The sequence below is a fragment of the Ambystoma mexicanum genome, chromosome 12 (assembly GCF_040938575.1).
Source record: "Ambystoma mexicanum isolate Mex_15411 chromosome 12, UKY_AmexF1_1, whole genome shotgun sequence".
NCBI lineage: Eukaryota > Metazoa > Chordata > Amphibia > Caudata > Ambystomatidae > Ambystoma > Ambystoma mexicanum.
The window spans coordinates 500,620,390-500,640,918 of record NC_090936.1 but is presented as its reverse complement, the minus strand read 5'-3'; the positions used below and the strand labels follow the sequence as shown (position 1 = coordinate 500,640,918).

Genomic DNA, 20,529 nt, shown 5'->3' with positions numbered 1-20,529 from the left:
ATTCGCTTTGAGTTCTTAGCCATCGCCGTCAAGGCCTATTAGGTAAGCACAGGATTGCCTGTTTTTCCTGTATCACTCTTAGTGGTGACATCCAGCATTTGGAAATTTCCAAATTCACTCAAAGAAAATGTGTATAGAAAGCCTGTTTTCTTTTATAGGTTCACCCTATCTGCTTGAATGGCCAATTTAATCCAGGTAAGCTTCAGTAAGGATTTCCAGATATTCCCAATGATATTTGTGTACAAGGTTTGCATATCATGAATTTGAATGTAGATTTTTTGAAAAATGCTTAGACAATCAGAAAACCCTACCACTTTAATGCACCCAATGAAATGTATTGCTTGACTCTAGTGGCTGAGAAAGGGACCTATGCTGTTTTGCACATTTAGGAAATCTAGCACTTAGCCATGCTTTTTGTTCTCAGGAATGCCAGATACAAAAGACACATTCCAAATGCAAGCTGCAGAGGTCATCCAAGGAAAATGTCCCATCTCTGTCACTGAACACTAACTACCCTGCAGAGTCTGAACCTGGATAGCTTAAATTAACCTCTTATTTATAAGGATATTGTCATATTAATCAAAGTATCAATCTTTATGTCCAAGAGTGGCATGGAAGTGTGTGTGTGTGTGTGTGTGTTTGTTTCAGTCAGGCTGGTCTGCCTTTCTAATAAAGAACAGGTAGTCTAAGACTCCTACCTAATATTCGCCCCAGGTGTGCTGACATAATTCAGGAAGAAAAGACACCAAATCAACCTGATCTGATGCTCTCGTAATCCAGAACCGAATGTGACTGCCCACACCACACATACTAACATCAATATGTCCATACTATCATAGAAATGTCCACACCTGCGAATATGTGTTGATGGAGCACACAGCTGTGTGGTACAGAAATGCAATGAAACAGTGCAGAAAGGAAAAGGATTGTGCTTGTGGGTTTTCGGTGCTCTAAGAGAGTCTTGTTTACACTCGGTGGAGACAATCAAGTTCTGCACACCACACGAGCCCTACATCATAGGCATGATGTTAACTTTCCGAGAGATTGGCTCTTTCTGTTGGAAAGGAAGAGGCCCCAAGGGGCATCAGGAACACTGCCACATAATAAAACAATCCAATAACTAAGTGAAACCCAAATGCACACACACCTGAGAGTCAAGGAGCAGGGGAGGTACAGGGAGATGGGGACAGGCTCCTATAAAGAGGGCAGGAATTCTTAGAGTGCTGATGGAAATTGGACAAGGAGCAGGTGGTAGCATGCTAGTGGAAAGCAGAGCAGCTGCAGGGACCAGAGGTTGAAGGAAGTGGCTGGAGTGAAGTGGTCAGGGGACAGGAAGAAAAAAAAGAGAAGATATATGCAGAACTCTGACGGTGTAGAAGGGAGTACAACTAGGCAAAAACAGGAGAACGTTATGGGAAAAGAACCAGAGGCTGGAAGGTGGAATATCACAGAGGAGGAGCGGCGAGTAAAAAATAAGAAAGTTACAGTGACTTTTAAGGATAAAGTACAAGAGAAGTTTAAGGTGTCTGGTAAAGTGAAGATTCATTAGGAAGTTGTATCGAAGATTAAGGATGTGGTTGGTGTGAAAACTAGCAAGAGGTTGGTGTAGCGATCAAACAAGCACAAAAGAAAGAGGTGATGAACATCTGATGGGAAGAGCATATTCAGAGTGTGGTGGGGAAGGAAAGTTTGAAGGGGCTAGAGTAGGGGACACACTGAACATTAACTGAGTGGAGGGGTGGAGGTAGGAGCATGTGGCAAATCATTGAGGAGACAGAGAGGAGAAAGAATGATAGATAAGGTGGAGGCACAGAGTTCACTCTAGGCATGAGTCTGTTGCAGATTGTCGAGGAGGCACGCAAAAGTGGGACTGGGGGAAGGTGCATGGGTCCCTGGGAAAGGGAAGTTGAGAGAGAGGAAATGTCCAGATTCTGCCACCAACCAGCCCCAGCCTTTTCCACCGCCTAAATTGAACTGTCAGGTGATTGTGGGCCCTGAGTCCTGCAGCCCTCTCCCAAGAGATGACAAAAGAAGAAGTGGAAACTAAAGAGACAGTGAAGGCCACGAAAAAAGTACAGAGCCAGTTAAACCCTCCGGACTGTGAGTGTTGAAGGACTGAGCACCCCTGTGTAGGATGGAGCCAGGGAGATCAACCAATAATATAGAGACTGACAACTGAGTTGAAGGAAAGCATTGATGTTCAGAAATGCCATTTGAAGTTTAAGTTGGCCCCATTTCATTAAACAGTCCCAAATAAACCCACTAGTTTTATCCTAAGTTTGGTGTCTGTGTCTGTTAGTTCCCACTCAGCCTCAAGACAGAGCCTAGGCCTAGTAAATATGGAACTGAATCCAAAATGTGCCTTCCAGGCATATTGGTAGCAGAGTAGTATAGAACATAAATGAGACCCTACCAGACATAATGTCATGTTCCTACTTTTCAGAAACCTAGAGCCAGATGAAGGATGTGTCTGATGGATATTGCTGGCCGGGGACTCCAAGAGCTGACTGAAGAGACCTATGGTTACATAGGTGCAGTAAAACCTGAGTTGGGCCCAGCACATCACCAACAGCCATAATTATGTGGCAATCCTGGGATAGCAAGGCTATCGAACCTATTGTTCCAAGGTTTGTTACAATAATGCTCTACCAGGAAAGCAAGGGTCTGCGTCTCCGCAGTATAGTGGTAAACAGATCCTGGGGAAGCTAAAATCTAACTCAATCTATCCCTCTATTTCACACTATCATAGTTATCAAGAGATGCAACACTTGACCGAATATACAATTCCAGGAAAATGCCTGGTCTGAAGGCGAGTTACACTATGTGGGCACCCTGCCGATCACAGACGTCTCTTTGGGGCTCATTTTATATAAAAACGTAATTTGGTGGCAGGGACCTGTTACGTTTACACTGTAACGTTAGCGGGTCCCTGCTGCCAAATTTCAGTCATTTGCACTGTGTGGTGCAAATGTAAAGGGCAGATTGCGACGTAGAACCGTCTATGCCACCTTTTGCCCTTCACATTTGTACTCTGCAGTGCAAAGTGGGTAAATGCTGCCGGCATAAAGTAGGCGGATCCCATACGAATCCATTGTACACTCTGCCTTATTCATTAAGAGTACTAATCTTCAATCTAACAACCTGATCCCAACCATGCTCTAACAGTCTCATCCTCCCTCCTCACAAAGTCCTACACACCTGCACAAAATGTTATGCATCCCCTAGGCCTTCTAAGTGTTTGATCAGCCGTCATAAATTCAACAAATATCCACAACATTAGTAAAGACATTAAACTACTTCGCCTGGGAATGGCAGAACGTTGGTTCACCTCAAGGTGTACTATTTCCATTGATACCATGCTACCTCACAAATACACAATACTGACATTAAATCACTTTAACAAACCAGGAAGTGGCACAGCTTAGATCTTTCACCAATATCTTAAATGTAAGAGCCTGGAAAGTGCCCATTATCCCACATTGAGTCACTGCATAATTAAGTGTTAGACAAACAGTAACACCTTTATTATTCAAGCCCTTGTCTATCTTCCCAGACTAGAATACATATTTCTTGACATACTGGCTAGATCCCATGTCCTCAGGGCTTAATAGCATTAACCTCACAAAAGGATTGTGCTTTGCGACATACACTTTTAGGCCAACAATCCATCTAATAAATTAACCTGCTAGGAGACATGAGCTCCCACTGATTCCAGCAATTCATTCAAGGGGCAACCCACAGGCAAGGTAACACCTTAGATATCTTCTTTTCTGACAATGTCCTCTGTCCACTGTGACAAATCTCTGATATCGTCACTTCTCCCCAAGGGGGAGCCCTTTCCCATCAGGCCAGGGAGGTGAGGTTGCTACCTGATAGTCCCCCTGGCAGTAGTATAATGGGGAGGATCTCATGAGGAGGGACTCCGCGCCTAGGGAGAAGGACGATCATTTAGGGTATAGCCCTTATGAAAACATGAGACCTCCATACACTCTAGCCTCTCCTTCTTTTCCTAACCTCTTTGTCAACAGTACACCTATGTACTGTAATGTAGACTACCTCAAAGTTCTGGAAAGAACTGAGATGAAGAAGAACATAACAAATGTAGGTAATCCAGGGTAATCCAAGTACTGGGACGAGGTGGGACACAGGAACAATGAAGAGCAATACCAAGAAGGAACTGCAGCAGTATAGACTTCTGCACAGGAGTATTTCATTTTATGTCATAAAAATAAAAAAATAACTGCCTTTTAAGGAGACACAACAGCCAACCACGATGAGAAACCATGAAGCCTGAGAAGCACAAAGAAGACAGAGAAGGCCCGGATGGACCCACGAGCAGTTCACTCTCAGAGTCAAGAGGACAATGGAACTCAGTTGCCCAACAGCGTCCAGACAGTAAGGGGAGGCTGGCAGATGGTGACAAGAAGCAAAGAGGCAGCATCCATACCGTCGGTCCAAGGGCCGGGCAGGCAATCCGCAAGGTGAAGGCACCGAGGCATGGAGATGCCCGTGCAGCACACTGATTAGAAGAGAGACTCTAGGAAGAACAGGACACACATCCTGGGAACAGGCAAGGTAACGGGAGAGGGACAGGGACCGGTAGGCGCTGGAAAGCACTGTGGGCAAAATCCCTTTATGAACATAATGATCAGGACTATCCTCCTTGTGTCAGTACTTGGCAAGCGAGGCAGCTGAGGCTTCATAAAGAGAAGGGGAGAGAAACAAGGGTTGGCGACCCAAACTAAGAGAGTGATACAAGCCATCTTTCTTGTGGCAGTACTTGACAGGGAAGTGGACTAGGTGGGCCAAACCAAAGAAGAAGAGAAACCCAGGTTGGGGACCCAAATCAAGAGAGTGATACAAGTCATATTGCTTGTGGTAGTATTTGGCAGGGAAGTGGACCAAGTGTGCCAAACCAAAGAAGAAGAGAGAAGCCATGGTCACAGACCTAATGAGGAGAAGACCAGCGGAAGGGATTCATTCACCCTGGTTGCAAGATATTGTTTTTTATTTATGAGGAGAAGGGTGGCATTCTCATGCTAACTTGGACCGGGAGGAAGGTCCAACAGGCCTCGGGAAGGGAGTAATTCCCTCAGTCTAAATTGAGACTGAGACCGAACACCAGGAGAAGGGAGGCAATCTCCTGGCCTACAAAGTAAATATTGTTTGGAACTTTGTGACATGGGGAAGGGAGTCATTCCCCTAGGATATCTGAGACTGAACATCAGGAGAAGGAAGGCAGAATCCTTGCCCACCAAGGAAATATTGTGTGGAACTTTGACCATAACTCAGGAGAAAGGAGGAATTCTCAGAACAGTGCTGCTTTAATGTTTAGTTTATAGTGTAAGGGACATAAGTAAGGTTTTCTTGACACAGGACAGTGGACACTTTTACTTTAACCGACATCCTGACAGTCACCTTAGATCTTTATTTGAGGCAGGGAAACCCCTCGTAGGAATAGGGAAAGATAGGTTTTCTCTTGCTTTGTTATCTATTAAAAGTCTTTAGCCCCAAAAATGCCACCTTTGTGTCAGAGTCCTTGTTCTACACCCTTACACAACCTTTATCATTGTCAGACCACCCGATTATTCTCAGCAATCTGAAGTTGAGATCCTAACCTTATTTAAATCCATGTGTCTTCGACCTTGTTGTCTTTCAACCAGTAAAGTCAATCACATCATTTTTAAAAAAATCTTCATTCAAATCTATTGCCTCCAAAAACCCAATGCCCACACTCTCCTCCCCCATGATTACATTACAAATAGCCTAAACAAAATCACCCCCCTGATCTCTAAAAGGCCAAACACAAAATCTAAATCCAACAACAAATGGCCCGAGAGTGAGCTTTCAGCCGTAAAAACTAAAAGCCAAAACCTACAATTTAGATGATAAAAACATTATGCCCTACCACAGGCCAGTGTGCCTAATCATGAAAAAGGCTACCACAAATTGATATGGTGGAAAAATGACTGTCTCCATATAAGAATCTCAGAAGCACAAAATAAATCCACGCATGCGCTCCATATCTACTTGAACTGTCAGAATCCTCAAATGAACGCAAGCCTTGCGCTTACTGGTCCATAGCTGACAAATGATCTAATCTTTTCACAAATAAAGCCTCTATCATCAGATACAACATTCACCAATGGCACCTCACCCAGGTCGTTCCTTCAAGTCCAGAACACACCAGCACCTGCTTCACCAACCTCTGCTCAGCCACACAAAGAAGGACCCAGCCACGAAAGAACACAAATAGTTAGAAAAAAAAGACTTCCAACACTCCAAACACTCTGTGCTCCTGCAACCCCCTAAAGGAGCTCATCCCAACTCTTGCTCAAATGCTTAACAAATTCTGCAATGGTTTCTTTGCATCAGTTATTTTGGCATCACTCTTAACAAGGGCACCCCTCTTCCAGATAGAAAACTTTGACATGGAGCCTGCAGATGACTACAGATCGACAGCTAACCTCCCTTTCAAGGCCACCATCATGCGACTTGTGGTAACCCAAAAACGTCAAGAGTTCATTGGCGCTAACACTTGGCTACATGGCTGACAATCAGGGTTTAGACTTCTAGTAACACAGAGCCCATGCTCCTAGATGCAAGAGAAGAACTACAAAGTATACAGGAATCTAACCATCCAGCAGCATTCATCATGCCAGATCTCTCCATTGCCTCCAATATTGCTGTTTACTGTATTGACTGCCCTCCATGTTTTTGTGCTCCCGCTCTTATGCCTTTCCATCTCCCTTATTCCCCACTTTCCCCTTCCGATTTTCGAAAAAGCATTGTATAGCAATGTGATTGTTTAGTAGTTAGTGTGGGAGACAATACATACATCTTTATTAATATCTCTTTCTCCACCCCTTCTATGTCGCCTCAAAACGGTATTTGTCTATTTCCATAAATATCTGAAAAGAGGACCCTTCTGTCAAGCGTTTGATCAGAACCCATTCTAATCATAAAGTGATACACGAGCATTCTTTAAACAATTGTTGTTTTTGTACCATCCTCCACTGCATGAAAATCATGGTTTACAAATTTGGTAATCTGCATGCAAACCTATGCAAACTATAAGTTTACAAAGGTTTACGAGTGTTTGAAACCTTTGAAACCATTCTACCATGGTTTACAAATCATGAATACTTTGTAAACCCTAGGTTTGCCATGGTTTACAAATCATGAATACTTTGTAAACCCTAAGTTTGCCATAGTTTACAAATCATGAATACTTTGTAAACCCAATGTACACTTAATGTTTCATGCACAAATGAACATTTCATTTTCCAAGAAAACGTATTTGTAAACCTTTGTAAACCTAGTGTACACCTGAAATTCTCATTAGTAAACATTTGGTTTACCGAATTTACAAAGCGTGTAAACCTTTGCAAATAGTTTTCAGTTCCGTCTTTTAAGTGCACTTTTACTTTATTAAATAGTAAACCCTTTAAAACACAATGGGCCTCATTATAAGTTTACCAGTCCGGTAACTACAGTACCAGTAAGCTTGCCGGGACCGTAGTTCCCGAACCAGCAAACTACGAGTTGTGCTCGCGGGTGCCTTTCTGCCCGCCAAGGCACCCGCAGAGCAGCACCTGCGAGCACAGCATTTCGGATGCACCGGCACCGTCATTAACAGTGCCGGTGCATCCGAGCTGCCCATTCCCATTCAGCCCTATGGGGCCGACTGGGAATGGGGAGCATCTTTTTTCCAGTGACCGCAAATGGGCAATTAACGGGTCCGGCAGGAAACAAAATGACACCGGCAGCAGCCGTGCCTGTAGTACAGGCACGGCTACCACCAATGTCATAATGACCCCCAATGTTCCCAGGTTGTGTTTTAGGAGTTTACTAACGAGACCTCATAAATACAGACCTGGAATCTGCTGAAGTAGCTATTCTCCCCTATCTGCAGTGACTTAGAAAAGGCACATATGATTTGAAGAAAACAGCTTGATTGTGCATCACTGGCAGCTCACCTTAAAAAAGGCTACACAAATATTTAAAGCCTCTCAACTATGTGACTGCATGTTAACATGACATTGGGGACATCAAAGATGTAAATCCATTTGAAAAAATAAAATAAAAAAGAATAACAGGGTTCGAAATTTCCAGGAGCTAGGAGCTATTTAGCTCCTGCTTATAGCCAAGGAGAGCCTGGGGACCTCGAAACCAAGTGGTGCAATACAAACACGGTTTTGTAATATTAACAGGGTAGGTTTGGGCATGTGTATAAAAGAAAATCATGGACAAACTTATTGGATAATGTATAAATGGACAAACATTTAGAATTTGTGTCTTAAAGTTTACATTTGCTGTACTCTATGCACTAGCTACTGCCTAATTGGTGATGCCCGAAACAAGGGGGCTGAAATTTGTTCCTGGTCAAGAAATCCTAATTTCAACCCCTGCAATAGTAAACAGCAATTTCTCTAGGACACTAGACTCTTGCTACACTACACCTACATGTCTTATGAATTGTTGGTTAATCCTCCAGTTATGGCTCTTTACTTGTCTTTTTTAATCTAAAATACAAAAAAGGTATCCAAGTTCCTTTCAAAAATACAAAAAAGGTATCTAAATTCACCAGTCGCTCAAATGTCATAAAAGTCCTCAGTGTGCTAGAGTACCAAAAATAACTTTCATAGGGCAAATTAATGTAAGCAACAGATACAAATCATGGTCACAGCCATATGCACCAATAGGTTAGTGGTTTTAAAAGTTAAAGAAACTGGTGTATGCTGACCATTAGGCATATAGTGGCCACTGGCAAATGTAATTAAAAAAACACTGATGAAGCCAGATGAGGTCCTACAGCACATGGAAGAGAACTATAGGTGAAGCTAAAGTAGGCTATATTGGAAACCCACAATAAAAACATTTTGAAAAACAAGGTCCTATATTTAGACAAGTCCAGCATATGCTGCTCCTAGCCTGCTAAAGTACTGGTGAGCACCTCAACCCTGCTTCGATGCAGAGCGCCCGCCTCACAGAGGTTTAATCAAAATCACAATTCTAATCCCAGACAGTATCCAACATTATTTCTCATCCATTGTTTGGAGTAGGGAAATCTGACTTAAACACAAGCAATTTACAAGGCACACGCGTTCAAAACAGAATAATGGCAATTACAATGTGTGTGACTGTGGTCAAGTAGTTGTACAAATTAAGCCTTCCAGGTATTGGGGCATGTTGAATGCGGTCATTAGAAATATAGAAACAAACCTATGGGAAGTTAGACGCATCTGCTATACCAATCCCCTGCAGCAGTAACAATATAATTATCTTAGCTTCTACATCAGCCACTGATTACTTGACAGAGTTCATCAAATAATAATATTAACCACTTACAAAGCAGAAATAGCTAAACCTTCCATCTTGAGTCTTAAATTGTAGAGTATTCAATAGTTTTTTCAGAAGATATTTCCTGTTAGAAAGCAACTAGTAGCATAAAAGTCATTATCGATATTGATTTGACCAAGATCAGAGTTTTGACAAGTTGACGACTTATAAAGTCTGCTAATGCTCCAGTTTATTGAGGTATGTCACTTATCCCTTCAGAACCAGGTGTCCACAACAATGTGTTAACCATACCCAATTTGTAAAGTTTGGACTCCCCATTGTGAAGGTCTTACTTCTTTGTACCCTCATCATGGAACCATGGTTCCCTTAGCCACTTTGTGAGGCCCTGTATCCCCCTTGTGAACGTGGGTATGAAATTAACATGGTGTGAATGACCACATATACATGCATAACCCAAATTCTATAAAAGCAAAACGGGGACTATTAGCTAATTGTGACTTACTGCTTATAATGAAAAGTAAGGAATAAAGAGAGAGGGAGAAAGAAAAAAGGGAGAAAGAAAGAGAAGAAGGCAGAGAGAGAGCAAGACAACCATTAGCACAGAGTGGCAGACCGCTTATAGCGAGCGCCTCCTCCATGGCAGATTGTAAGAAAGTAGGCTAACCATTAGCAATGAGTGGCAGACCGCTTGGAGCGAGCGCCACCACAGTGCCTCTGATTCAAAGAAAGGAGGAAGAGGACCATTAATATAGTGTGAGACTTCTCAGAGACAGATATTTACTTGGGATCCAAGGGAGTGGAGGGAGGACAGAGAATCCCAAGCTGGAGGTGAGCGAGAATTGCAAACAAGACCGAGCTTTAAATGCTGGTCTACAAATGTTCACTGTTTGAGACAGTAGTGTAGTTTACATCACTAAGCCTAAATGCCTATGCATTGTCGGACATTGAGCAGCCTTGTATTACAATAGCCGTTTATTACTGCTTTGTATGCGTGTGAAGTCGAAAAACATCTAACACATTCCCTTTAGCCCCTTCATTTCAAGTTAAACATTCAGTGAAAGATGTGTATATTGTGCTTTCAATCAACTATCAATAAACTCATACCCAAATTCGAACAGCCACCCCAAAATAAAGAGGATTACCAATCCTCGTTAGCATTAAAATCCATCACCAACATATGTCTGTGTGGTGCTGCTGTTCCCTCTGACCTAATCAGATTTCCAGAAACGCAACTCATGCTTGTAAAACACAGCAGGTCAAAACCCTGGCATGCAACTATATTGCATCTTTTTTCCAAGTACCCATCCTTACACTAGTGGTTGTCTAGATCTCTTACCAGGAAGCTGGAATGGCATAGAAGAAACTCTTGGAACACGGACTGGGTTAAAGGCAATCTGCCTTGTAACTCAAGTCATCTGACCATCTTCTACCTGTTATTACCAGCAATGAGGTTATGAGATTGAGTGGGGACATGTTGCTACTAATAAAAATAAAGAATTGATGGGCAGGAGCAGCTCCAAGGTATTTGGCATCACCTAGTATACAGGAAACATATCTGGAGAACTAGCAGCTAGTAGATGGCATGCCACAAATGTATCTTTCATTTGAGATCCAAACTATTGTCCATTATATATTCCTCATTGTACTGCGATTGAAATTGTGTTTGTTTTTCTTTCTTTATGTTATTGTGTGATTGTTTTGTGGAACGTTTATTTTAAGCTATACACTAGGTTGTATTATTAATATGCTGCATTTTACTTAAATGTGTGTCATAATGCTCCTTTATACACATTCCCATAACTGGTTATTTTCACATAGGTATAGTTCAATGGTACCGGTTTGACAAGGGAGTCAACTGTAGCTCCTGGTATTGCTTGGTGTCAAGCTATATGGGCTCTCTGAATCTATAAGCATGAGATAAACAGCTCTTAGCAATTTCACTTGCTGCATTCAATTTGAGGAGGACAAAAGAGAACGAAATGGCCAGTCTTGCACATTCTGCCAACATTGTTTATATGGCTCAAAGCTTTGCACTTTCCACAATGTAAAATTTATATTTTATGTTATCATGTATTGCTTATTTAAATAGCGCCTATACATCAAATGGTGTTTCAAGGTGCCACGAGACAAAAGTGTGTTTTTTGGGGTGGGGGGTGACAGCAAAGAAAAGAAAACAAAACAAACGGTACTACTAGGCCTTGTGTCATTTGGATTGACCAAGTGCAGTAACAAGGATTGCAGGGGGAAGGAGTGCAGGTAGGGGGGAGGGAACATTCTAGGGTAGGAGGGAAATACGGGGTAGAGTGGGGGCATACAAGTACAAGTGGGGAGAAAGGGAATAGAAGGGCCCATTGAACTAGGCAAGTGCCAAGGGGAGACCAGGTGGGCAAGTGCCAGGGGATGCAGGGAGTGAGGACCACATTCTAAGTGTGAGGAACGGGGGTGGACGAGGCTCGGTAGGGATGCACACTTGTCAGACTAGTGAGGGGAAGGGGGCCCAGAAGGGCAAGTCCAGTTTAGGGAGACCAGAGTGCTGGGGAAGACTGGGCGAGGAGGGCCTGGTACCCTGTAGGACTCAGAAGGGACCAGGCATCCAGTCCATGGGCAGAGGGGGGCATTGGGAGGGGGAGAGGAAAGGAAGGTGTAAAAAGGAAGGTCTTGAGAAGCTTCTGGAACGTAGGAGATCCAGCTCAAGCCTGAGAGGGTCAGAGAGGCCATTCCACAGGGAGGATCCTGCCGAAGAGAGAGATCTACCCCCACTCTCTACTTAGAAAAGCATTTTATCGGCAGAGAATTAGAGCTAGAAAACAGAAGGGCTCAAGCAGGGAGATATTTAGGGAAGGGCGGATCCTCATCCTTCATCCAAGGTGGGTTCGGCTGAATCGGTCAGACCATAGGGTAGAATTGTGAGGGAAAGAGTCCCAGAGGCTGCGGAAGAGTCCAGTGGCTGCATCAGGCGAGTCAAGTTGAATATTGCAGTCTCTGAGTAGGAGAAGTTTGGAGGTAGAGGCCAGGAGAGAAGAATTGAGGTCAGATCACTCAGAAAGAAAGTGAGGGACTGGACCAGGGGTCCTGTAGATGGTGGCAAGAGTCAGTGAGAGGACAGAAGAGACCACGCCTGCAGAGGAGGCATTCTAAGTAAGAGTAGGACTGAGTGGGTATGTATTATAGTAGCAGGGACTCATTCAGGGAATATCAGGGCCACTCCGCCTCCAGCCCGTTAAAGCCTGGACTTAGAGAGGATCTTGTGACAGATCTGGCAGTGAACCATGTCTCATTGAGAGTGAGGACATCAAGGTCAAAGTCTTCAAGGAGGTGACAGATAGCAGAGGAATGTTCAACAGCAGAGCAAAAGTTGAGGGTATCTAAATGAAGCTGGTTGCCACCTTGGAAGGTCTTCTGAGGAAGAGTACATGGATGCGGTATACACCTCGATGGTGGCAAAAGTGTTGGGGGGTAGCAGAAGGAGGAGTGGCAGGAGAAAGGAGGAAGTTGATGAGAGATGAAAGACACCAATCAAGATGGAGGAGGTTGGGCTAAGAGTTCTGGGCCATGACAGTGCCATTCTGGTAGACATTAATGATGCACCTAGAGGATGAAAAATGTGCCAAGAACATTTCCCATCTGGTCCACCATTAATGGGTGAAGAGTCTGAAGGTCTGGAGTTGAAGTAACAAAGAGGATGTCAGTGATAGTCTACCTCGAAGAAGTGTTGACGTAGGTGTCAGCGATGGGCAGGCCTGTATTGGAGACCTTTCTTGAACTTTATCCTTCCAGGTTTCAGAAAAGAGGTATGATATGTGATGGAGTAGCAGTTAGAGTAAATGGGGGAGATGGAGAGTACCACGGATGGAGATGATGGAAGAGGGGTAGAGTGAGATGGAGACAATGCACAATGAACTCACCAGGCAACCTAGCAGCAAGACAGGTGCAGACAGATCAGGTGCATGAGAGGAAAGTCCAGGCCAGAGAAGAGGGACCTCAAGGCACAAACATATGGGTGGAGTGATCTGCAGGGGCAAGGGGGACGTGTGGTGCAAGAGTCAGAGGCAGCACGGTTGTTTTGCTGCTCATGTAGCAGATGGGTGCAAAGCATACATGTTTTGTTTGTTTGCTATGGTGTCGCTGGGGTCTTATTCGTTTCCAGAAAGTGTTACAAAGGCCCAGAAATTAGGACTCAATATTGACCTACTCAGTTGCCTGCTGATGCTTCTTCAAGTAGGGGACTCCTGTTCAGACGGATGGCCTCATTGCTGGGAAAATGACAATATAACAACTACTCTTTGTTGTCGAAACACTTCAAAAAAACATCACAACAGCCAGAACTTTGGATGATTCCCACTGAGGTACTTGAACCTCTTGTTCGGATGTTCAATTTGCTCCGAAGTAAACACCACCTCAGCCAGATCATTGGCTGATTCCCACTCAGGTACTTGAGCCTCTTGTGCAGATGTTCAATTTGCTCCGAAATCGGTTTCCACCAAGTCATCCCCCACTCCCAGTGTACCCTCGCCATGATTTTTGGCTGGCTGGGAGGCCTGGGGTCATCATTCTAAGCTCCCCCTGAATACTGTATGTATTGGATGCTGTACTGTGCACTTCCCATGGCCATCCCACTCGGCTCTGATCTCCCGCTTCTTGCTCAAGTTCCAGACCGCTATAACAGTCAGTGGCTACTCACTCTGATATGCCTCTTTTCCCTGCATACCTGCTGTGAGCACCCTGACTTTGCGCTCATTCACCACATTGTCCTGCATTTGCCATCCATCTCCAAATCTTGCTGAAGGCATTGTTGTCCAGTCAAGCAGGAGGCTGAACCCCTGGTGCCGCAGACACAATTAAAAATGACCCATCTTCTACCCACACAAACACTCCCACCGACACAACGTCTCCCGCCTACTCAATCACTCCCTCTATGCAGTTGAAGGGGGCAAAAAGTACAATATGAAACAATCAAATAAAATAACCAAGAAACAAATAAAAACACTGTTTAAAAGAAATCCCAATTTGATATACCATTCTTAAAAAAGGTAGCATATTTGCATTGGAGTAGCAGACTACTTCCTCCCAAGAGTTCACTCTTGTTTTCTTTATCCATACTGGCATCGAGAGTTTGTAGACACCAAGAAGATAAATCTACTCTGGCAACTATCACCAAGAGCACCATTTGAATCTACTGGTGAAAAAAGACATCATGTCAGAAATAGCCCTTGCTTGGGCCAGTTGTAGGCTTTTATAACATTTCCAGCCAACCAGTCACTCACTTCCTAAACCAAAAAATTCACTGACTCTCTCACTCAGTCTGCCAGTCTGAGGGTCACTCAATCACTTTGCCACTCATGCAGTCACACCATCACGTCACATTCAGTCAGTAACTCAACATTAGTCACACAGTCAGTCACTCCCACACAATCCCAGTCATTCAATTACACGTGCTTGGTTGGACTCAGACATGCTTACTCTGCGAGGCTCCCGCGCCGTTGCAACAGCCACTCGGCAAGGACCACCCTTAGCGGGGACACCCACTTGGCTCGGCTTATGCTAAAGAGGAGGGGGCCTCTGCACTCACCACCCAGGGTATGGTTGGGGGGTAGATGCATCATCAAGGGGCAACGCTGGGGGAGCCACGGCCAATGAGCCCCTATATAAGGTGGCCAGCGCACTGGGCATCCTCTTTGGTCCTGCTTCCAGGTTAAAAGGTGTGCACCGTGGTAAGTGTTGAAGGGAGGTGGGGGTGCGTTACAATTTAAAAATAAAGGGTGAGAGGGGTCCCAGAACCAGTCCGGTGGGGTCCAGCCCAGGGAGCAAGGGTTAGAGGGGACACAGAACCAGTCCAGAAAGTCACACGAGTATGCAGCCCAGAGAGCAAGGGTGAGAGGGGACCCATAACCAGACCAGGGAGTCACATGAGTATCCAGGCCCAGTCCAGGGAGCAAGCAAGTCTGGTGGGGTCCAGCCCACGGAACAATGGTGATCGGGGTCTCAGAACCAGTCCAGGGAGTCACACGAGTATCCAGGCCCAGTCCAGGGTGCAAGCGAGTCCGGTGGGGTCCAGCCCAGGGCGCAAGGGTGGGAGGGGTCCCAGTCAGGGAGTCACACGAGTATCTAGGCCCAGCCCAGGGATCAAGCAAGTCTGGTGGGGTCCAGCCCAGGGAGCAAGGGTGATAGGGGATGCAGAACCAGTCCAGAGAGTCATACAAGTATCCAGGCCGAGGCCAAAGAGCAAGGGAATGCAGAACTACACTTGTGTAGAAAGGACGAGGTGTGGCTCCTTCTTCATCCGGTAGTTCCCAATTTTATTTTGGAGGGCTTTTCTGCACTCTGATGCAGAAAGTACTGGAAAGCCAATATCCCTGGCTTGAACATTGATAAAATGCAAAAAAGATTTGTATTAAAAGTTTGAGAAGGGCAAGCAAATTACTTTTTGGTTGACACATAGCTGTGAGAAATAAAGCATAGACAATTTCACTGTACACCCTCTAATATGCTTTCGTAATTCCATTTATGTACCTTGTATAGATTCCTGTCGATGAAGATCCAATATTAACCTCCCCTTTGCTGCCATCAGTTCTTCTTTTGTGAACAAAAGATCCAGCAGCTTTTTCAGTAGGTAATGTGATGGGTTGCTCGTCTGATTTTTTGCCAGTTACGACAATCTCCATCAACTTCACAGGGTTTGCTAACATCTGCAAACCCGCAGGTCCAATCTGTTGCAAGGGGCATTTCTGTCTGTGTACACAAAAAATGAAAAATTACTACATTTCTCAAAGCTCTCAATCTGGATAAAACCATGGAAATTCCTTAGAATTTAATATATATTAGTGTCACTTCCCCAGGAAGTGGCTCTCCGTTTATCTTGTTTCCCATTTCTTTGCATAATTGGTATATTGTGAAGAAATTATCAATCTCATGTTTCCCCCATGTTTCCCCATGTACAGTGCATTGGTAAAGGAGCCATACAAGCAAAATAAATACACAGGGTTTGAAATAGAGGGGAGCTGGGGGCTATTAAGCCCTGCTCGTAGCCTTCAAGAGCCTGGTTAGCTTTACAACTTGTCTACCAGGAGCTACATTTGGCGCCCATGCCAACTAATGTCGATCACGTATACCCACGGGAATTTAACTATGTGCTTGCTTTTGTAACTATCAACAACAAAAAACTTAGGACACCACTATATGACATTGGAAGCATAACGGGTCATAAGTAATGGACAAAGCGATATGTTTGCATGTGGGCATATAATGAGTGATGGACAATAACCGGTGAATACATGAGTCACAGTATTTGAGCTACCTTTTCACACCCTCTGAGACCGTCGTCTAGAAGCCCTATGGCTTCATAGGAATGTTGGGGAGGAGGGTTTGAGATTGGGGTGGAGACACACAGAAGCCTACAACCGATAGCATTTGGATAGAGAAAAAATATGTATTTATTACATAGGGGCACAAACCAACTTTTGTTTAACTATAATGGCACTTACCTCTGATGCAGTTGATGGACCAGGGCTGGGATTCGGATCGGGAAAAACTGTTTGTGGCTCCCGCCCACCTCCTGTTTATCCACTGTTGGGCCAGTTCCAAGCAGTGCTCAACTGCTACCTGCTGACGGGAATGCATTTTGTCCCAGTATGCTGAAATAATGGCACAAATATCAAAATTACACATTTTAATACAGTACACATTCTAATCAAGTCTTATCAGACTTTGCGCTCAAAGTGCCTCCCAGTGATTTTTCAAAGCAGTCTTCTGAGAGTTAATTACTTTATTCGAGTTGTAAACCCACTACTAGTGTGATATAAAGGTCTTAACCAGGTCTGCCTTCAGCCACTTGATTTAGATCTGGTGCGGGAAGCTTGCCGCTTCAGCCAGTAAGCACAGAGACAGGTTGTGAGGTGAATAATGAGTGCTATGAGCAGTGTAGTGTGAGCCAGAGCTAGAGCATTGGGCTCTTCACTTTCGTGTTGCTAGTCTCAGTTACCAATAGTGAATCCCATGTGTCAATGCGCTCTCACCATTCCTGCCACTGCCATTACACTCACAGTTCTTTAATCCCAACTACCTTCACGATGTACTGAAATAATTAATTTGCTGCACCCATTCCCAGCAACACTAAAAGCATTCAAGCCTGGGTGTGGGTGCTAAATATTGGCTTGATTGTTTGAGCTGTTTTACTCCACACTAGTTAACCAGAGACGGAAGTTCAGATTGAAAAATAAGGACACTGGAAGATTGAAGATATTGGGGTTTGTCTTAATAATTGTGGAAAAAGAGGCGCCCCCTTCATACAAGCTATCCTGTAGGTCCACAAAGCAGTTCAAAGAAGCAACTGAACACGTCTGGAAGTATTAGATGAAAAAAGTAGGACATACCCTAACGCATAATCATTTTACTCAAATGTATTTTGCTTTATAATTACTTGTGCTGTTCAAGTACAACATTGCGCTTTGCTGATCGAGCAAACAGAGTCAGGAGAATGAGAAGCGGAAGAGATTTTCTGCACTGCGGTTTGATCAATCACCTCTACCAGCTTTTCAGAGGCGCTCGGCATTCAGTGGAATGGACCTGGGCGTAAAATGGAACCATCAATGTGCAATCGCATTCATTCATTTGCGCCTTGAAACACTTGTGTATAGGTGTGTTATAAATGCCATATCATATCATGGGCCAACGTTCGGGCCATTTGCGCAAAAAAAACTTGCAAAGACAAACCTGCTGAAAACAGACGTGCAGCATTGAATTTGCACCGGTGCTAACTTTCTGTATTCTGTCCCAAGACAGTTAAAATTGACTTAGGAATCTGAGTTTTTGGGCTCAAACCACAAGCTGTACATAGGAACAGCTGTTTATAAACTTTAAGATGAGCTCACAGATTCTCTTAATTTGGGCAGTAATCCAAGCAATTTCGGCTGTTTGTTACATACAGTGGAATTCTTGTGAAAATGGCATGCATTGAAAGCAGTGGGTCATTTTGCCAAGGTCGCTGTGGATTTCGCGGCAACGTTGTCTCTGATGGGCAGTATTTCACCATGCGTGGTAATTACCACTCCCAGTCCCAGAGTTCCTGCCCTTAGTTTGCGCTCACACATTCAAAACACTGCAAAATGAGCAAGTACGTCCATCATTAATCACAAAAGTTAAGCGACCTCTTTAAAATGAATCTTTATTTGTTGCCACTTTACTTGGTAATGAAATGCATATTTCGCTGCTCAGATTTACTGAAGATTAAAGCTGGCGTGTTTGTCATTTAGAGCAAAACCGGTTGCGAACAGCAGTCTATTATTAACGCAGGGCATGTGGGGGTGGCATGGCGGGATAATCGATGCTGTGAATATCTTGAAATTGCGAGGAAATAATGGATCAGTAAATAATTGGAAAATACAGATTGGAAGCCATGAAGTGAATCGAGTCCTTCTTTATAACGTGCGCGTGATTTACAGGAGGGAACCCGGCATTCCTTTGTATCCAGCCTATACAGGGTCCATCGGCAGGGAAAGGAAAGCAGACTTTACTGTTCCCTGCGAATGCTGCATAGAGGACCGCGCAGCGTTAATCATTCAGCCACATAACATAACTAGTACTCGAAGGTATAAATGGAAACGTCGCTGGATTGAGAGTTGCTTGAAGGGCCAGGCTCTGAACTACACAGTCTCAGCCCGGGAAGGAAAACACTTGTGCTTTGAAATAAATGCCTGACTGAATCCTTTACTTTCGCGGAGTGCGCAGAGCTACAGATTGCATCCAGAGAGACAAATGCACATAAATAAGGGTACCCTAAAACGTGTACACATTTACCTCTTCTATGCTATTTATCCAGTTTTTTGTGCCCACGGCCACCACTGTATCTTCTTCCTCTTCCGCCGCCATTGCTGCTCACGCTGCCTGGTGACCCTGGTCCGAGGGGAAAAAAAGCAGAATGACCCTGCAAAACAAGCCCAAAACAAACCAGCTTCCATCGAAATAAGCAAGCACTCACCAAAACGCTGTGGTTAGGTGTCAAAAGTTAAACATTTAACAGAATTGTATAGAACACAGAGTGTATACTTGCCAACATTCGTTGACCAAAAAGATGTAGAATTTTTAAAGTTTCAAAGATAATTATTCTCATAACAATGACGTTACAGGAAAATACAAAACATACATTGTTGGCACCATTGAAGCATCCTAAAATACACAACCCATCAAACAGCACAACATAAAATGATGTTCAAATGTTAAAAATGTATAATTCTGAATGGTATGTGAACACCAAATTCAATTACACAGAAGGTAATCACACAGAGCTGGTAGGTAACGTTTGCCACTGCTCTGTAGCAGCAGCCTGGGCAATACATATGTATTCCTGCAGTGCAAGTTGAACACCGAATGACATGGAGACCAGTGGTGAAAATGGAAACAAATTGGTGGGGGATCCCACAAGGGCCGGAGTGGGGGCAGAGTTTGGGGGGCAGTGCACGAGGAGACAGGGTTAAGGGGGCAGAGCTGGCAGTTGACCTCCGATCAAAGGAAATGTCCAAAATAATACTTTAAAACGGCATTATTTCTTTCATGCTGCTTCTTTTCCAAACTATATATCAATTCCACTTTAAACCACTTGCATGGCACTGGTGATGAATTACTTCACTATGCGAATAATAGTTTTGACCAGTGTTGCTGAGTAAATATTCTTTAAAATTGACAATTTGCATCCAATTTTATTTAAAAAAAACTTCCCCTTGGGTACTATTCAAACACAGCGATTTCTGCCATAAGCAACATTTTCCTTCACTTGAACCCCACCCAGCACAGCTCCTGCAGATCCCCTATGAAACCATTTGGGTGGCTGCATCGTGTGTGATGTTAATAGGGGTATTTATGTATGCAATGTTTGTCGGATACCTGTATATTTATTTATTTATGCAATGTATAAATAAATCATTCGGAACCATGTATCCGACAAACATTGCATAAATAAATAAATTAGCCGTGTCGTAGCTGAGGACTGTAATTTCCTCTCGTGACCTCTTGGATGGGGTCACCAGAAGAGGTTACAGTTTGCTTGCGTTCGCTTTATTATTATTATTTTCTTTTCTTCTTCTTCCCAGCGCATAGCAAGGGTTTGGGGCGGCTGACTCTGGCCGGATTCCGAGATCCGGCTACACATCTGGTGCCGGATCTCGGATCTGGCGAGAGCCGGCCCAATGACCAGCCCTCATGTTAGACAGATGCTGTTTGATGGTCTTATGCTCT

The 20,529-nt window shown here is 44.0% G+C and overlaps 1 long non-coding RNA gene across 1 annotated transcript in view; it reads right to left on the bottom strand.

Annotated features, from left to right (window-relative positions):
* LOC138513710 (uncharacterized) overlaps nt 1-19,177 on the bottom strand; it is a 107,308-nt gene extending 88,131 nt beyond the window's left edge. Inside the window, exons 1-3 of the long non-coding RNA XR_011281800.1 lie at nt 19,096-19,177; nt 16,785-16,934; nt 15,814-16,032 (exon numbers count right to left, since the gene is read on the bottom strand). This is a non-coding gene — a long non-coding RNA (uncharacterized lncRNA). The remainder of the gene's footprint in view (nt 1-15,813; nt 16,033-16,784; nt 16,935-19,095) is intronic.
* Between the last annotated feature and the right edge of the window lie 1,352 nt (nt 19,178-20,529).